At 49.5% G+C, this 14,215-nt stretch overlaps 39 non-coding genes across 39 annotated transcripts; all 39 read left to right on the top strand.

The window, feature by feature from the left end:
- The first annotated feature begins 109 nt into the window (after nucleotides 1–109).
- On the top strand, nucleotides 110–227 carry LOC149765746 (5S ribosomal RNA). Its single transcript, XR_016408449.1, has one exon. It is a non-coding gene; the product is annotated as a 5S ribosomal RNA (ribosomal RNA).
- A 247-nt stretch (nucleotides 228–474) lies between these two features.
- Nucleotides 475–593, top strand: LOC149765745 (5S ribosomal RNA). The gene has a single exon (XR_016404803.1). It is a non-coding gene; the product is annotated as a 5S ribosomal RNA (ribosomal RNA).
- Nucleotides 594–839: 246 nt separating this feature from the next.
- Nucleotides 840–958, top strand: LOC149765744 (5S ribosomal RNA). Its single transcript, XR_016404119.1, has one exon. It is a non-coding gene; the product is annotated as a 5S ribosomal RNA (ribosomal RNA).
- A 247-nt stretch (nucleotides 959–1,205) lies between these two features.
- Nucleotides 1,206–1,324, top strand: LOC149765743 (5S ribosomal RNA). Its single transcript, XR_016405523.1, has one exon. It is a non-coding gene; the product is annotated as a 5S ribosomal RNA (ribosomal RNA).
- A 247-nt stretch (nucleotides 1,325–1,571) lies between these two features.
- LOC149765742 (5S ribosomal RNA) lies at nucleotides 1,572–1,690 on the top strand. Its single transcript, XR_016400698.1, has one exon. It is a non-coding gene; the product is annotated as a 5S ribosomal RNA (ribosomal RNA).
- A 246-nt stretch (nucleotides 1,691–1,936) lies between these two features.
- LOC149765741 (5S ribosomal RNA) lies at nucleotides 1,937–2,054 on the top strand. Its single transcript, XR_016408448.1, has one exon. It is a non-coding gene; the product is annotated as a 5S ribosomal RNA (ribosomal RNA).
- Nucleotides 2,055–2,301: 247 nt separating this feature from the next.
- Nucleotides 2,302–2,420, top strand: LOC149765740 (5S ribosomal RNA). Its single transcript, XR_016402840.1, has one exon. It is a non-coding gene; the product is annotated as a 5S ribosomal RNA (ribosomal RNA).
- Nucleotides 2,421–2,667: 247 nt separating this feature from the next.
- Nucleotides 2,668–2,786, top strand: LOC149765739 (5S ribosomal RNA). Its single transcript, XR_016400697.1, has one exon. It is a non-coding gene; the product is annotated as a 5S ribosomal RNA (ribosomal RNA).
- Nucleotides 2,787–3,033: 247 nt separating this feature from the next.
- Nucleotides 3,034–3,152, top strand: LOC149765738 (5S ribosomal RNA). Its single transcript, XR_016401776.1, has one exon. It is a non-coding gene; the product is annotated as a 5S ribosomal RNA (ribosomal RNA).
- A 247-nt stretch (nucleotides 3,153–3,399) lies between these two features.
- Nucleotides 3,400–3,518, top strand: LOC149765737 (5S ribosomal RNA). The gene has a single exon (XR_016401028.1). It is a non-coding gene; the product is annotated as a 5S ribosomal RNA (ribosomal RNA).
- A 246-nt stretch (nucleotides 3,519–3,764) lies between these two features.
- Nucleotides 3,765–3,883, top strand: LOC149765736 (5S ribosomal RNA). Its single transcript, XR_016404118.1, has one exon. It is a non-coding gene; the product is annotated as a 5S ribosomal RNA (ribosomal RNA).
- A 247-nt stretch (nucleotides 3,884–4,130) lies between these two features.
- Nucleotides 4,131–4,248, top strand: LOC149765735 (5S ribosomal RNA). Its single transcript, XR_016408447.1, has one exon. It is a non-coding gene; the product is annotated as a 5S ribosomal RNA (ribosomal RNA).
- A 247-nt stretch (nucleotides 4,249–4,495) lies between these two features.
- LOC149765734 (5S ribosomal RNA) lies at nucleotides 4,496–4,614 on the top strand. Its single transcript, XR_016401027.1, has one exon. It is a non-coding gene; the product is annotated as a 5S ribosomal RNA (ribosomal RNA).
- Nucleotides 4,615–4,860: 246 nt separating this feature from the next.
- On the top strand, nucleotides 4,861–4,978 carry LOC149765733 (5S ribosomal RNA). Its single transcript, XR_016408445.1, has one exon. It is a non-coding gene; the product is annotated as a 5S ribosomal RNA (ribosomal RNA).
- A 247-nt stretch (nucleotides 4,979–5,225) lies between these two features.
- LOC149765732 (5S ribosomal RNA) lies at nucleotides 5,226–5,344 on the top strand. The gene has a single exon (XR_016411405.1). It is a non-coding gene; the product is annotated as a 5S ribosomal RNA (ribosomal RNA).
- Nucleotides 5,345–5,591: 247 nt separating this feature from the next.
- LOC149765731 (5S ribosomal RNA) lies at nucleotides 5,592–5,710 on the top strand. The gene has a single exon (XR_016401026.1). It is a non-coding gene; the product is annotated as a 5S ribosomal RNA (ribosomal RNA).
- Nucleotides 5,711–5,956: 246 nt separating this feature from the next.
- LOC149765730 (5S ribosomal RNA) lies at nucleotides 5,957–6,075 on the top strand. The gene has a single exon (XR_016412813.1). It is a non-coding gene; the product is annotated as a 5S ribosomal RNA (ribosomal RNA).
- A 247-nt stretch (nucleotides 6,076–6,322) lies between these two features.
- LOC149765729 (5S ribosomal RNA) lies at nucleotides 6,323–6,440 on the top strand. The gene has a single exon (XR_016404975.1). It is a non-coding gene; the product is annotated as a 5S ribosomal RNA (ribosomal RNA).
- Nucleotides 6,441–6,686: 246 nt separating this feature from the next.
- On the top strand, nucleotides 6,687–6,805 carry LOC149765728 (5S ribosomal RNA). The gene has a single exon (XR_016405674.1). It is a non-coding gene; the product is annotated as a 5S ribosomal RNA (ribosomal RNA).
- Nucleotides 6,806–7,052: 247 nt separating this feature from the next.
- On the top strand, nucleotides 7,053–7,171 carry LOC149765727 (5S ribosomal RNA). Its single transcript, XR_016406952.1, has one exon. It is a non-coding gene; the product is annotated as a 5S ribosomal RNA (ribosomal RNA).
- Nucleotides 7,172–7,418: 247 nt separating this feature from the next.
- On the top strand, nucleotides 7,419–7,536 carry LOC149765726 (5S ribosomal RNA). The gene has a single exon (XR_016404974.1). It is a non-coding gene; the product is annotated as a 5S ribosomal RNA (ribosomal RNA).
- A 247-nt stretch (nucleotides 7,537–7,783) lies between these two features.
- On the top strand, nucleotides 7,784–7,902 carry LOC149765725 (5S ribosomal RNA). The gene has a single exon (XR_016408606.1). It is a non-coding gene; the product is annotated as a 5S ribosomal RNA (ribosomal RNA).
- A 247-nt stretch (nucleotides 7,903–8,149) lies between these two features.
- LOC149765724 (5S ribosomal RNA) lies at nucleotides 8,150–8,267 on the top strand. Its single transcript, XR_016404973.1, has one exon. It is a non-coding gene; the product is annotated as a 5S ribosomal RNA (ribosomal RNA).
- A 246-nt stretch (nucleotides 8,268–8,513) lies between these two features.
- Nucleotides 8,514–8,632, top strand: LOC149765723 (5S ribosomal RNA). The gene has a single exon (XR_016405672.1). It is a non-coding gene; the product is annotated as a 5S ribosomal RNA (ribosomal RNA).
- Nucleotides 8,633–8,879: 247 nt separating this feature from the next.
- On the top strand, nucleotides 8,880–8,998 carry LOC149765722 (5S ribosomal RNA). The gene has a single exon (XR_016406951.1). It is a non-coding gene; the product is annotated as a 5S ribosomal RNA (ribosomal RNA).
- A 247-nt stretch (nucleotides 8,999–9,245) lies between these two features.
- On the top strand, nucleotides 9,246–9,363 carry LOC149765721 (5S ribosomal RNA). The gene has a single exon (XR_016407932.1). It is a non-coding gene; the product is annotated as a 5S ribosomal RNA (ribosomal RNA).
- Nucleotides 9,364–9,610: 247 nt separating this feature from the next.
- Nucleotides 9,611–9,729, top strand: LOC149765720 (5S ribosomal RNA). Its single transcript, XR_016406829.1, has one exon. It is a non-coding gene; the product is annotated as a 5S ribosomal RNA (ribosomal RNA).
- Nucleotides 9,730–9,976: 247 nt separating this feature from the next.
- On the top strand, nucleotides 9,977–10,095 carry LOC149765719 (5S ribosomal RNA). The gene has a single exon (XR_016405809.1). It is a non-coding gene; the product is annotated as a 5S ribosomal RNA (ribosomal RNA).
- Nucleotides 10,096–10,342: 247 nt separating this feature from the next.
- Nucleotides 10,343–10,461, top strand: LOC149765718 (5S ribosomal RNA). Its single transcript, XR_016405808.1, has one exon. It is a non-coding gene; the product is annotated as a 5S ribosomal RNA (ribosomal RNA).
- Nucleotides 10,462–10,708: 247 nt separating this feature from the next.
- On the top strand, nucleotides 10,709–10,826 carry LOC149765717 (5S ribosomal RNA). The gene has a single exon (XR_016406516.1). It is a non-coding gene; the product is annotated as a 5S ribosomal RNA (ribosomal RNA).
- Nucleotides 10,827–11,072: 246 nt separating this feature from the next.
- Nucleotides 11,073–11,191, top strand: LOC149765716 (5S ribosomal RNA). Its single transcript, XR_016403896.1, has one exon. It is a non-coding gene; the product is annotated as a 5S ribosomal RNA (ribosomal RNA).
- A 247-nt stretch (nucleotides 11,192–11,438) lies between these two features.
- LOC149765715 (5S ribosomal RNA) lies at nucleotides 11,439–11,557 on the top strand. Its single transcript, XR_016404562.1, has one exon. It is a non-coding gene; the product is annotated as a 5S ribosomal RNA (ribosomal RNA).
- Nucleotides 11,558–11,804: 247 nt separating this feature from the next.
- Nucleotides 11,805–11,923, top strand: LOC149765714 (5S ribosomal RNA). Its single transcript, XR_016411404.1, has one exon. It is a non-coding gene; the product is annotated as a 5S ribosomal RNA (ribosomal RNA).
- A 247-nt stretch (nucleotides 11,924–12,170) lies between these two features.
- On the top strand, nucleotides 12,171–12,289 carry LOC149765713 (5S ribosomal RNA). The gene has a single exon (XR_016406724.1). It is a non-coding gene; the product is annotated as a 5S ribosomal RNA (ribosomal RNA).
- Nucleotides 12,290–12,535: 246 nt separating this feature from the next.
- LOC149765712 (5S ribosomal RNA) lies at nucleotides 12,536–12,654 on the top strand. Its single transcript, XR_016412812.1, has one exon. It is a non-coding gene; the product is annotated as a 5S ribosomal RNA (ribosomal RNA).
- A 247-nt stretch (nucleotides 12,655–12,901) lies between these two features.
- LOC149765711 (5S ribosomal RNA) lies at nucleotides 12,902–13,019 on the top strand. Its single transcript, XR_016404971.1, has one exon. It is a non-coding gene; the product is annotated as a 5S ribosomal RNA (ribosomal RNA).
- Nucleotides 13,020–13,265: 246 nt separating this feature from the next.
- LOC149765710 (5S ribosomal RNA) lies at nucleotides 13,266–13,384 on the top strand. The gene has a single exon (XR_016405671.1). It is a non-coding gene; the product is annotated as a 5S ribosomal RNA (ribosomal RNA).
- Nucleotides 13,385–13,631: 247 nt separating this feature from the next.
- On the top strand, nucleotides 13,632–13,750 carry LOC149765709 (5S ribosomal RNA). The gene has a single exon (XR_016406950.1). It is a non-coding gene; the product is annotated as a 5S ribosomal RNA (ribosomal RNA).
- A 247-nt stretch (nucleotides 13,751–13,997) lies between these two features.
- Nucleotides 13,998–14,115, top strand: LOC149765708 (5S ribosomal RNA). The gene has a single exon (XR_016404970.1). It is a non-coding gene; the product is annotated as a 5S ribosomal RNA (ribosomal RNA).
- Nucleotides 14,116–14,215: the final 100 nt, after the last annotated feature.

Genomic DNA, 14,215 nt, shown 5'->3' with positions numbered 1-14,215 from the left:
GGGACCAGCGCGTTGAATCCTACGCCAGAACGGCCCCGGCGGCGCGAATGTCTCGGGCCGTCGAGGTCTGCTGCTTTGTCATAAAAGGGAGTTTCGATGGGCATGTCATGGGTGCGATCATACCAGCACTAATGCACCGGATCCCATCAGAACTCCGCAGTTAAGCGTGCTTGGGCAAGATTAGTACTAGGATGGGTGACCCCCGGGAAGTCCTCTTGTTGCACCCCTTTTATTTTTTGCCCGCTTTTTTATTTTTTGATAATATTTATTTTTAATTTTTCGGCTTTTGGTTTTTCCTCTTCGGATAATTTTTTTTCTCCGAAAATAAACTGAGTCCGGAGACTGGCGGTGCCATGCCGCATAGCGGGACCAGCGCGTTGAATCCTACGCCAAAACGGCCCCGGCGGCGCGAATGTCTCGGGCCGTCGAGGTCTGCTGCTTTGTCATAAAAGGGAGTTTCGATGGGCGAGTCATGGGTGCGATCGTACCAGCACTAATGCACCGGATCCCATCAGAACTCCGCAGTTAAGCGTGTTTGGGCGAGAGTAGTACTAGGATGGGTGACCCCCTGGGAAGTCCTCGTGTTGCACCCCTTTTATTTTTTGCCCGCTTTTTTATTTTTAGATAATATTTATTTTTAATTTTTCGGCTTTTGGCTTTTTCTCTTCGGATAATTTTTTTTCCCGAAAATAAACTGAGTCCGGAGACTCGCGGTGCCATGCCGCATAGCGGGACCAGCGTGTTGAATCCTACGCCAGAACGGCCTCGGCGGCGCGAATGTTTCGGGCCATCGAGGTCTGCTGCTTTGTCATAAAAGGGAGTTTCGAAGGGCATGTCATGGGTGCGATCATACCAGCACTAATGCACCGGATCCCATCAGAACTCCGCAGTTAAGCGTGCTTGGGCGAGAGTACTACTAGGATGGGTGACCCCCTGGGAAGTCCTCGTGTTGCACCCCTTTTATTTTTTGCCCGCTTTTTTATTTTTTGATAATATTTATTTTTAATTTTTTGGCTTTTGGCTTTTCCTCTTCGGATAATTTTTTTCCTCCGAAAATAAACTGAGTCCGGAGACTGGCGGTGCCATGCCGCATAGCGGGACCAGCGCGTTGAATCCTACGCCAGAACGGCCCCGGCGGCGCGAATGTCTCGGGCCGTCGAGGTCTGTTGCTTTGTCATAAAAGGGAGTTTCGAAGGGCATGTCATGGGTGCGATCATACCAGCACTAATGCACCGGATCCCATCAGAACTCCGCAGTTAAGCGGGCTTGGGTGAGAGTAGTACTAGGATGGGTGACCCCCTGGGAAGTCCTCGTGTTGCACCCCTTATATTTTTTGCCCGTTTTTTTATTTTTTGATAATATTTATTTTTAATTTTTCGGCTTTTGGTTTTTCCTCTTCGGATAATTTTTTTCCCCCGAAAATAAACTGAGTCCGGAGACTGGCGGTGCTATGCCGCATAGCGGGACCAGCGTGTTGAATCCTACGCCAGAACGGCCCCGGCGGCGCGAATGTCTCGGGCCGTCGAGGACTGCTGCTTTGTCATAAAAGGGAGTTTCGATGGGCATGTCATGGGTGCGATCATACCAGCACTAAGGCACCGGATCCCATCAGAACTCCGTAGTTAAGCGTGCTTGGGCGAGAGTAGTACTAGGATGGGTGACCCCCTGGGAAGTCCTCGTGTTGCACCCCTTTTATTTTTTGCCCGCTTTTTTATTTTTTGATAATATTTATTTTTAATTTTTCGGCTTTTGGCTTTTCCTCTTCGGATAATTTTTTTCCCCCGAAAATAAACTGAGTCCGGAGACTGGCGGTGCTATGCCGCATAGCGGGACCAGCGCGTTGAATCCTACGCCAGAACGGCCCCGGCGGCGCGAATGTCTTGGGCCGTCGAGGTCTGCTGCTTTGTCATAAAGGGAGTTTCGATGGGCATGTCATGGGTGCGATCATACCAGCACTAATGCACCGGATCCCATCAGAACTCCGCAGTTAAGCGTGCTTGGGCAAGATTAGTACTAGGATGGGTGACCCCCGGGAAGTCCTCTTGTTGCACCCCTTTTATTTTTTGCCCGCTTTTTTATTTTTTGATAATATTTATTTTTAATTTTTCGGCTTTTGGTTTTTCCTCTTCGGATAATTTTTTTCCCCCGAAAATAAACTGAGTCCGGAGACTGGCGGTGCCATGCCGCATAGCGGGACCAGCGCGTTGAATCCTACGCCAGAACGGCCCCGGCGGCGCGAATGTCTCGGGCCGTCGAGGTCTGCTGCTTTGTCATAAAAGGGAGTTTCGAAGGGCATGTCATGGGTGCGATCATACCAGCACTAATGCACCGGATCCCATCAGAACTCCGCAGTTAAGCGGGCTTGGGCGAGAGTAGTACTAGGATGGGTGACCCCCTGGGAAGTCCTCGTGTTGCACCCCTTATATTTTTTGCCCCTTTTTTTATTTTTTGATAATATTTATTTTTAATTTTTCGGCTTTTGGCTTTTCCTCTTCGGATAATTTTTTTCCCCCGAAAATAAACTGAGTCCGGAGACTGGCGGTGCTATGCCGCATAGCGGGACCAGCGCGTTGAATCCTACGCCAGAACGGCCCCGGCGGCGCGAATGTCTCGGGCCGTCGAGGTCTGCTGCTTTGTCATGAAAGGAAGTTTCGATGGGCATGTCATGGGTGCGATCATACCAGCACTAAGGCACCGGATCCCATCAGAACTCCGTAGTTAAGCGTGCTTGGGCGAGAGTAGTACTAGGATGGGTGACCCCCTGGGAAGTCCTCGTGTTGCACCCCTTTTATTTTTTGCCCGCTTTTTTATTTTTTGATAATATTTATTTTTAATTTTTCGGCTTTTGGCTTTTCCTCTTCGGATAATTTTTTTCCCCCGAAAATAAACTGAGTCCGGAGACTGGCGGTGCTATGCCGCATAGCGGGACCAGCGCGTTGAATCCTACGCCAGAACGGCCCCGGCGGCGCGAATGTCTCGGGCCGTCGAGGTCTGCTGCTTTGTCATAAAAGGGAGTTTCGATGGGCATGTCATGGGTGCGATCATACCAGCACTAATGCACTGGATCCCATCAGAACTCCGCAGTTAAGCGTGCTTGGGCGAGAGTAGTACTAGGATGGGTGACCCCCTGGGAAGTCCTCGTGTTGCACCCCTTTTATTTTTTGCCCGCTTTTTTATTTTTTGACAATATTTATTTTTAATTTTTCGGCTTTTGGCTTTTCCTCTTCGGATAATTTTTTTTCCCCGAAAATAAACTGAGTTCGGAGACTGGCGGTGCCATGCCGCATAGCGGGACCAGCGCGTTGAATCCTACGCCAGAACGGCCCCGGCGGCGCGAATGTCTCGGGCCGTCGAGGTCTGCTGCTTTGTCATAAAAGGGAGTTTCGATGGGCGAGTCATGGGTGCGATCATACCAGCACTAATGCACCGGATCCCATCAGAACTCCGCAGTTAAGCGTGTTTGGGCGAGAGTAGTACTAGGATGGGTGACCCCCTGGGAAGTCCTCGTGTTGCACCCCTTTTATTTTTTGCCCGCTTTTTTATTTTTTGATAATATTTATTTTTAATTTTTCGGCTTTTGGCTTTTTCTCTTCGGATAATTTTTTTTCCCGAAAATAAACTGAGTCCGGAGACTCGCGGTGCCATGCCGCATAGCGGGACCAGCGTGTTGAATCCTACGCCAGAACGGCCTCGGCGGCGCGAATGTTTCGGGCCATCGAGGTCTGCCGCTTTGTCATAAAAGGGAGTTTCGAAGGGCATGTCATGGGTGCGATCATACCAGCACTAATGCACCGGATCCCATCAGAACTCCGCAGTTAAGCGTGCTTGGGCGAGAGTACTACTAGGATGGGTGACCCCCTGGGAAGTCCTCGTGTTGCACCCCTTTTATTTTTTGCCCGCTTTTTTATTTTTTGATAATATTTATTTTTAATTTTTTGGCTTTTGGCTTTTCCTCTTCGGATAATTTTTTTCCTCCGAAAATAAACTGAGTCCGGAGACTGGCGGTGCCATGCCGCATAGCGGGACCAGCGCGTTGAATCCTACGCCAGAACGGCCCCGGCGGCGCGAATGTCTCGGGCCGTCGAGGTCTGCTGCTTTGTCATAAAAGGGAGTTTCGATGGGCATGTCATGGGTGCGATCATACCAGCACTAATGCACCGGATCCCATCAGAACTCCGCAGTTAAGCGTGCTTGGGCAAGATTAGTACTAGGATGGGTGACCCCCGGGAAGTCCTCTTGTTGCACCCCTTTTATTTTTTGCCCGCTTTTTTATTTTTTGATAATATTTATTTTTAATTTTTCGGCTTTTGGTTTTTCCTCTTCGGATAATTTTTTTTCCCCGAAAATAAACTGAGTCCGGAGACTGACGGTGCCATGCCGCATAGCGGGACCAGCGCGTTGAATCCTACGCCAGAACGGCCCCGGCGGCGCGAATGTCTCGGGCCGTCGAGGTCTGCTGCTTTGTCATAAAAGGGAGTTTCGATGGGCGAGTCATGGGTGCGATCATACCAGCACTAATGCACCGGATCCCATCAGAACTCCGCAGTTAAGCGTGTTTGGGCGAGAGTAGTACTAGGATGGGTGACCCCCTGGGAAGTCCTCGTGTTGCACCCCTTTTATTTTTTGCCCGCTTTTTTATTTTTTGATAATATTTATTTTTAATTTTTCGGCTTTTGGCTTTTTCTCTTCGGATAATTTTTTTTCCCGAAAATAAACTGAGTCCGGAGACTCGCGGTGCCATGCCGCATAGCGGGACCAGCGTGTTGAATCCTACGCCAGAACGGCCTCGGCGGCGCGAATGTTTCGGGCCATCGAGGTCTGCTGCTTTGTCATAAAAGGGAGTTTCGATGGGCATGTCATGGGTGCGATCATACCAGCACTAATGCACCGGATCCCATCAGAACTCCGCAGTTAAGCGTGCTTGGGCAAGATTAGTACTAGGATGGGTGACCCCCGGGAAGTCCTCTTGTTGCACCCCTTTTATTTTTTGCCCGCTTTTTTATTTTTGGATAATATTTATTTTTAATTTTTCGGCTTTTGGTTTTTCCTCTTCGGATAATTTTTTTCCCCCGAAAATAAACTGAGTCCGGAGACTGGCGGTGCCATGCCGCATAGCGGGACCAGCGCGTTGAATCCTACGCCAGAACGGCCCCGGCGGCGCGAATGTCTCGGGCCGTCGAGGTCTGCTGCTTTGTCATAAAAGGGAGTTTCGATGGGCATGTCATGGGTGCGATCATACCAGCACTAATGCACCGGATCCCATCAGAACTCCGCAGTTAAGCGTGCTTGGGCGAGAGTAGTACTAGGATGGGTGACCCCCTGGGAAGTCCTCGTGTTGCACCCCTTTTATTTTTTGCCCGCTTTTTTATTTTTTGATAATATTTATTTTTAATTTTTCGGCTTTTGGCTTTTCCTCTTCGGATAATTTTTTTCCCCCGAAAATAAACTGAGTCCGGAGACTGGCGGTGCCATGCCGCATAGCGGGACCAGCGCGTTGAATCCTACGCCAGAACGGCCCCGGCGGCGCGAATGTCTCGGGCCGTCGAGGTCTGCTGCTTTGTCATAAAAGGGAGTTTCGATGGGCAAGTCATGGGTGCGATCATACCAGCACTAATGCACCGGATCCCATCAGAACTCCGCAGTTAAGCGTGTTTGGGCGAGAGTAGTACTAGGATGGGTGACCCCCTGGGAAGTCCTCGTGTTGCACCCCTTTTATTTTTTGCCCGCTTTTTTATTTTTTCATAATATTTATTTTTAATTTTTCGGCTTTTGGCTTTTTCTCTTCGGATAATTTTTTTTTCCGAAAATAAACTGAGTCCGGAGACTCGCGGTGCCATGCCGCATAGCGGGACCAGCGTGTTGAATCCTACGCCAGAACGGCCTCGGTGGCACGAATGTTTCGGGCCATCGAGGTCTGCTGCTTTGTCATAAAAGGGAGTTTCGAAGAGCATGTCATGGGTGCGATCATACCAGCACTAATGCACCGGATCCCATCAGAACTCCGCAGTTAAGCGTGCTTGGGCGAGATTAGTACTAGGATGGGTGACCCCCTGGGAAGTCCTCGTGTTGCACCCCTTTTATTTTTTGCCCGCTTTTTTATTTTTTGATAATATTTATTTTTAATTTTTCGGCTTTTGGCTTTTCCTCTTCGGATAATTTTTTTCCTCCGAAAATAAACTGAGTCCGGAGACTGGCGGTGCCATGCCGCATAGCGGGACCAGCGCGTTGAATCCTACGCCAGAACGGCCCCGGCGGCGCGAATGTCTCGGGCCGTCGAGGTCTGCTGCTTTGTCATAAAAGGGAGTTTCGATGGGCATGTCATGGGTGCGATCATACCAGCACTAATGCACCGGATCCCATCAGAACTCCGCAGTTAAGCGTGCTTGGGCGAGATTAGTACTAGGATGGGTGACCCCCGGGAAGTCCTCGTGTTGCACCCCTTTTATTTTTTGCCCTTTTTTTAATTTTTGATAATATTTATTTTTAATTTTTCGGCTTTTGGTTTTTCCTCTTCGGATAATTTTTTTCCCCCGAAAATAAACTAAGTCCGGAGACTGGCGGTGCCATGCCGCATAGCGGGACCAGCGCGTTGAATCCTACGCCAGAACGGCCCCGGCGGCGTGAATGTCTCGGGCCGTCGAGGTCTGTTACTTTGTCATAAAAGGGAGTTTCGAAGGGCATGTCATGGGTGCGATCATACCAGCACTAATGCATCGGATCCCATCAGAACTCCGCAGTTAAGCGGGCTTGGGCGAGAGTAGTACTAGGATGGGTGACCCCCTGGGAAGTCCTCGTGTTGCACCCCTTATATTTTTTGCCCCTTTTTTTATTTTTTGATAATATTTATTTTTAATTTTTCGGCTTTTGGCTTTTCCTCTTCGGATAATTTTTTTCCCCCGAAAATAAACTGAGTCCGGAGACTGGCGGTGCCATGCCGCATAGCGGGACCAGCGCGTTGAATCCTTCGCCAGAACGGCCCCGGCGGCGCGAATGTCTCGGGCCATCGAGGTCTGCTGCTTTGTCATAAAAGGGAGTTTCGAAGGGCATGTCATGGGTGCGATCATACTAGCACTAATGCACCGGATCCCATCAGAACTCCGCAGTTAAGCGAGCTTGGGCGAGAGTAGTACTAGGATGGGTGGCCCCCTGGGAAGTCCTCGTGTTGCACCCCTTTTATTTTTTGCCCGCTTTTTTATTTTTTGATAATATTTATTTTTAATTTTTTGGCTTTTGGCTTTTTCTCTTCGGATAATTTTTTTCCCCCGAAAATAAACTGAGTCTGGAGACTGGCGGTGCCATGCCGCATAGCGGGACCAGCGCGTTGAATCCTACGCCAGAACGGCCCCGGCGGCGCGAATGTCTCGGGCCGTCGAGGTCTGCTGCTTTGTCATAAAAGGGAGTTTCGATGGGCATGTCATGGGTGCGATCATACCAGCACTAATGCACCGGATCCCATCAGAACTCCGCAGTTAAGCGTGCTTGGGCGAGATTAGTACTAGGATGGGTGACCCCCGGGAAGTCCTCGTGTTGCACCCCTTTTATTTTTTGCCCGCTTTTTTATTTTTTGATAATATTTATTTTTAATTTTTCGGCTTCTGGCTTTTTCTCTTCGGATAATTTTTTTCCCCCGAAAATAAACTGAGTCCGGAGACTGGCGGTGCCATGCCGCATAGCGGGAGCAGCGCGTTGAATCCTACGCCAGAACGGCCCCGGCGGCGCGAATGTCTCGGGCCGTCGAGGTCTGCTGCTTTGTCATAAAAGGGAGTTTCGAAGGGCATGTCATGGGGGCGATCATACCAGCACTAATGCACCGGATCCCATCAGAACTCCGCAGTTAAGCGGGCTTGAGCGAGAGTAGTACTAGGATGGGTGACCCCCTGGGAAGTCCTCGTGTTGCACCCCTTTTATTTTTTGCCCGCTTTTTTATTTTTTGATAATATTTATTTTTAATTTTTCGGCTTTTGGCTTTTTCTCTTCGGATAATTTTTTTCCTCCGAAAATAAACTGAGTCCGGAGACTGGCGGTGCCATGCCGCATAGCGGGACCAGCGCGTTGAATCCTACGCCAGAACGGCCCCGGCGGCGCGAATGTCTCGGGCCGTCGAGGTCTGCTGCTTTGTCATAAAAGGGAGTTTCGATGGGCATGTCATGGGTGCGATCATACCAGCACTAATGCACCGGATCCCATCAGAACTCCGCAGTTAAGCGTGCTTGGGCGAGATTAGTACTAGGATGGGTGACCCCCGGGAAGTCCTCGTGTTGCACCCCTTTTATTTTTTGCCCTTTTTTTAATTTTTGATAATATTTATTTTTAATTTTTCGGCTTTTGGTTTTTCCTCTTCGGATAATTTTTTTCCCCCGAAAATAAACTAAGTCCGGAGACTGGCGGTGCCATGCCGCATAGCGGGACCAGCGCGTTGAATCCTACGCCAGAACGGCCCCGGCGGCGTGAATGTCTCGGGCCGTCGAGGTCTATTACTTTGTCATAAAAGGGAGTTTCGAAGGGCATGTCATGGGTGCGATCATACCAGCACTAATGCATCGGATCCCATCAGAACTCCGCAGTTAAGCGGGCTTGGGCGAGAGTAGTACTAGGATGGGTGACCCCCTGGGAAGTCCTCGTGTTGCACCCCTTATATTTTTTGCCCCTTTTTTTATTTTTTGATAATATGTATTTTTAATTTTTCGGCTTTTGGCTTTTCCTCTTCGGATAATTTTTTTCCCCCGAAAATAAACTGAGTCCGGGGACTCGCGGTGCCATGCCGCATAGCGGGACCAGCGTGTTGAATCCTACGCCAGAACGTCCCCGGCGGCGCGAATGTCTCGGGCCATCGAGGTCTGCTGCTTTGTCATAAAAGGGAGTTTCGAAGGGCATGTCATGGGTGCGATCATACTAGCACTAATGCACCGGATCCCATCAGAACTCCGCAGTTAAGCGAGCTTGGGCGAGAGTAGTACTAGGATGGGTGGCCCCCTGGGAAGTCCTCGTGTTGCACCCCTTTTATTTTTTGCCCGCTTTTTTATTTTTTGATAATATTTATTTTTAATTTTTTGGCTTTTGGCTTTTTCTCTTCGGATAATTTTTTTCCCCCGAAAATAAACTGAGTCTGGAGACTGGCGGTGCCATGCCGCATAGCGGGACCAGCGCGTTGAATCCTACGCCAGAACGGCCCCGGCGGCGCGAATGTCTCGGGCCGTCGAGGTCTGCTGCTTTGTCATAAAAGGGAGTTTCGATGGGCATGTCATGGGTGCGATCATACCAGCACTAATGCACCGGATCCCATCAGAACTCCGCAATTAAGCGTGCTTGGGCGAGATTAGTACTAGGATGGGTGACCCCCGGGAAGTCCTCGTGTTGCACCCCTTTTATTTTTTGCCCGCTTTTTTATTTTTTGATAATATTTATTTTTAATTTTTCGGCTTCTGGCTTTTTCTCTTCGGATAATTTTTTTCCCCCGAAAATAAACTGAGTCCGGAGACTGGCGGTGCCATGCCGCATAGCGGGAGCAGCGCGTTGAATCCTACGCCAGAACGGCCCCGGCGGCGCGAATGTCTCGGGCCGTCGAGGTCTGCTGCTTTGTCATAAAAGGGAGTTTCGAAGGGCATGTCATGGGTGCGATCATACCAGCACTAATGCACCGGATCCCATCAGAACTCCGCAGTTAAGCGGGCTTGAGCGAGAGTAGTACTAGGATGGGTGACCCCCTGGGAAGTCCTCGTGTTGCACCCCTTTTATTTTTTGCACGCTTTTTTATTTTTTCATAATATTTATTTTTAATTTTTCGGCTTTTGGCTTTTCCTCTTCGGATAATTTTTTTCCCCCGAAAATAAACTGAGTCCGGAGACTGGCGGTGCCATGCCGCATAACGGGACCAGCGCGTTGAATCCTACGCCAGAACGGCCCCGGCGGCGCGAATGTCTCGGGCCGTCGAGGTCTGCTGCTTTGTCATAAAAGGGAGTTTCGATGGGCAAGTCATGGGTGCGATCATACCAGCACTAATGCACCGGATCCCATCAGAACTCCGCAGTTTAGCGTGCTTGGGCGAGAGTAGTACTAGGATGGGTGGCCCCCTGGGAAGTCCTCGTGTTGCACCCCTTTTATTTTTTGCCCGCTTTTTTATTTTTTGATAATATTTATTTTTAATTTTTCGGCTTTTGGCTTTTTCTCTTCGGATAATTTTTTTCCCCCGAAAATATACTGAGTCCGGAGACTGGCGGTGCCATGCCGCATAACGGGACCAGCGCGTTGAATCCTACGCCAGAACGGCCCCGGCGGCGCGAATGTCTCGGGCCGTCGAGGTCTGCTGCTTTGTCATAAAAGGGAGTTTCGATGGGCAAGTCATGGGTGCGATCATACCAGCACTAATGCACCGGATCCCATCAGAACTCCGCAGTTTAGCGTGCTTGGGCGAGAGTAGTACTAGGATGGGTGGCCCCCTGGGAAGTCCTCGTGTTGCACCCCTTTTATTTTTTGCCCGCTTTTTTATTTTTTGATAATATTTATTTTTAATTTTTCGGCTTTTGGCTTTTTCTCTTCGGATAATTTTTTTTCCCCGAAAATAAACTGAGTCCGGAGACTGGAGGTGCCATGCCGCATAGCGGGACCAGCGCGTTGAATCCTACGCCAGAACGGCCCCGGCGGCGCGAATGTCTCGGGCCGTCGAGGTCTGCTGCTTTGTCATAAAAGGGAGTTTCGATGGGCATGTCATGGGTGCGATCATACCAGCACTAATGCACCGGATCCCATCAGAACTCCGTAGTTAAGCGTGCTTGGGCGAGATTAGTACTAGGATGGGTGACCCCCGGGAAGTCCTCGTGTTGCACCTCTTTTATTTTTTGCCCACTTTTTTATTTTTTGATAATATTTATTTTTAATTTTTCGGCTTTTGGCTTTTTCTCTTCGGATAATTTTTTCCCCCGAAAATAAACTGAGTCCGGGGACTCGCGGTGCCATGCCGCATAGCGGGACTAGCGTGTCGAATCCTACGCCAGAACGTCCCCGGCGGCGCGAACGTCTCGGGCCATCGAGGTCTGCTGCTTTGTCATAAAAGGGAGTTTCGAAGGGCATGTCATGGGTGCGATCATACTAGCACTAATGCACCGGATCCCATCAGAACTCCGCAGTTAAGCGTGCTTGGGCGAGAGTAGTACTAGGATGGGTGGCCCCCTGGGAAGTCCTCGTGTTGCACCCCTTTTATTTTTTGCCCGCTTTTTTATTTTTTGATAATATTTATTTTTAATTTTTCGGCTTTTGGCTTTTTCTCTTCGGATAATTTTTTTCCCCCGAAAATAAACTGAGTCCAGAGACTGGCGGTGCCATGCCGTATAGCAGGACCAGCGCGTTGAATCCTATGCCAGAACGGCCCCGGCGACGCGAATGTCTCGGGCCGTCGAGGTCTGCTGCTTTGTCATAAAAGGGAGTTTCGATGGGCATGTCATGGGTGCGATCATACCAGCACTAAGGCACCGGATCCCATCAGAACTCCGCAGTTAAGCGTGCTTAGGCGAGAGTAGTACTAGGATGGGTGACCCCCTGGGAAGTCCTCGTGTTGCACCCCTTTTATTTTTTGCCCGCTTTTTTATTTTTTGATAATATTTATTTTTAATTTTTCGGCTTTTGGTTTTTCCTCTTCGGATAATTTTTTTCCTCCGAAAATAAACTGAGTCCGGAGACTGGCGGTGCCATGCCGCATAGCGGGACCAGCGTGTTGAATCCTACGCCAGAACGGCCCCGGCGGCGCGAATGTCTCGGGCCGTCGAGGTCTGCTGCTTTGTCATAAAAGGGAGTTTCGATGGGCATGTCATGGGTGCGATCATACCAGCACTAATGCACCGGATCCCATCAGAACTCCGCAGTTAAGCGTGCTTGGGCGAGAGTAGTACTAGGATGGGTGACCCCCTGGGAAGTCCTCGTGTTGCACCCCTTTTATTTTTTGCCCGCTTTTTTATTTTTTGATAATATTTATTTTTAATTTTTCGGCTTTTGGCTTTTCCTCTTCGGATAATTTTTTTCCCCCGAAAATAAACTGAGTCCGGAGACTGGCGGTGCCATGCCGCATAGCGGGACCAGCGCGTTGAATCCTACGCCAGAACGGCCCCGGCGGCGCGAATGTCTCGGGCCGTCGAGGTCTGCTGCTTTGTCATAAAAGGGAGTTTCGATGGGCAAGTCATGGGTGCGATCATACCAGCACTAATGCACCGGATACCATCAGAACTCCGCAGTTAAGCGTGTTTGGGCGAGAGTAGTACTAGGATGGGTGACCCCCTGGGAAGTCCTCGTGTTGCACCCCTTTTATTTTTTGCCCGCTTTTTTATTTTTTCATAATATTTATTTTTAATTTTTCGGCTTTTGGCTTTTTCTCTTCGGATAATTTTTTTTTCCGAAAATAAACTGAGTCCGGAGACTCGCGGTGCCATGCCGCATAGCGGGACCAGCGTGTTGAATCCTACGCCAGAACGGCCTCGGTGGCACGAATGTTTCGGGCCATCGAGGTCTGCTGCTTTGTCATAAAAGGGAGTTTCGAAGAGCATGTCATGGGTGCGATCATACCAGCACTAATGCACCGGATCCCATCAGAACTCCGCAGTTAAGCGTGCTTGGGCGAGATTAGTACTAGGATGGGTGACCCCCTGGGAAGTCCTCGTGTTGCACCCCTTTTATTTTTTGCCCGCTTTTTTATTTTTTGATAATATTTATTTTTAATTTTTCGGCTTTTGGCTTTTCCTCTTCGGATAATTTTTTTCCTCCGAAAATAAACTGAGTCCGGAGACTGGCGGTGCCATGCCGCATAGCGGGACCAGCGCGTTGAATCCTACGCCAGAACGGCCCCGGCGGCGCGAATGTCTCGGGCCGTCGAGGTCTGCTGCTTTGTCATAAAAGGGAGTTTCGATGGGCATGTCATGGGTGCGATCATACCAGCACTAATGCACCGGATCCCATCAGAACTCCGCAGTTAAGCGTGCTTGGGCGAGATTAGTACTAGGATGGGTGACCCCCGGGAAGTCCTCGTGTTGCACCCCTTTTATTTTTTGCCCTTTTTTTAATTTTTGATAATATTTATTTTTAATTTTTCGGCTTTTGGTTTTTCCTCTTCGGATAATTTTTTTCCCCCGAAAATAAACTAAGTCCGGAGACTGGCGGTGCCATGCCGCATAGCGGGACCAGCGCGTTGAATCCTACGCCAGAACGGCCCCGGCGGCGTGAATGTCTCGGGCCGTCGAGGTCTGTTACTTTGTCATAAAAGGGAGTTTCGAAGGGCATGTCATGGGTGCGATCATACCAGCACTAATGCATCGGATCCCATCAGAACTCCGCAGTTAAGCGGGCTTGGGCGAGAGTAGTACTAGGATGGGTGACCCCCTGGGAAGTCCTCGTGTTGCACCCCTTATATTTTTTGCCCCTTTTTTTATTTTTTGATAATATTTATTTTTAATTTTTCGGCTTTTGGCTTTTCCTCTTCGGATAATTTTTTTCCCCCGAAAATAAACTGAGTCCGGAGACTGGCGGTGCCATGCCGCATAGCGGGACCAGCGCGTTGAATCCTTCGCCAGAACGGCCCCGGCGGCGCGAATGTCTCGGGCCATCGAGGTCTGCTGCTTAGTCATAAAAGGGAGTTTCGAAGGGCATGTCATGGGTGCGATCATACTAGCACTAATGCACCGGATCCCATCAGAACTCCGCAGTTAAGCGAGCTTGGGCGAGAGTAGTACTAGGATGGGTGGCCCCCTGGGAAGTCCTCGTGTTGCACCCCTTTTATTTTTTGCCCGCTTTTTTATTTTTTGATAATATTTATTTTTAATTTTTTGGCTTTTGGCTTTTTCTCTTCGGATAATTTTTTTCCCCCGAAAATAAACTGAGTCTGGAGACTGGCGGTGCCATGCCGCATAGCGGGACCAGCGCGTTGAATCCTACGCCAGAACGGCCCCGGCGGCGCGAATGTCTCGGGCCGTCGAGGTCTGCTGCTTTGTCATAAAAGGGAGTTTCGATGGGCATGTCATGGGTGCGATCATACCAGCACTAATGCACCGGATCCCATCAGAACTCCGCAGTTAAGCGTGCTTGGGCGAGATTAGTACTAGGATGGGTGACCCCCGGGAAGTCCTCGTGTTGCACCCCTTTTATTTTTTGCCCGCTTTTTTATTTTTTGATAATATTTATTTTTAATTTTTCGGCTTCTGGCTTTTTCTCTTCGGATAATTTTTTTCCCCCGAAAATA

The sequence above is a fragment of the Phoenix dactylifera genome, chromosome 4 (genome assembly GCF_051530095.1).
Source record: "Phoenix dactylifera cultivar Ajwa chromosome 4, Ajwa_hap1_PhDact_Kaust_v1.1, whole genome shotgun sequence".
Taxonomy (NCBI): Eukaryota; Viridiplantae; Streptophyta; class Magnoliopsida; order Arecales; family Arecaceae; genus Phoenix; species Phoenix dactylifera.
This window is presented reverse-complemented; position numbering and strand designations above follow the sequence as displayed.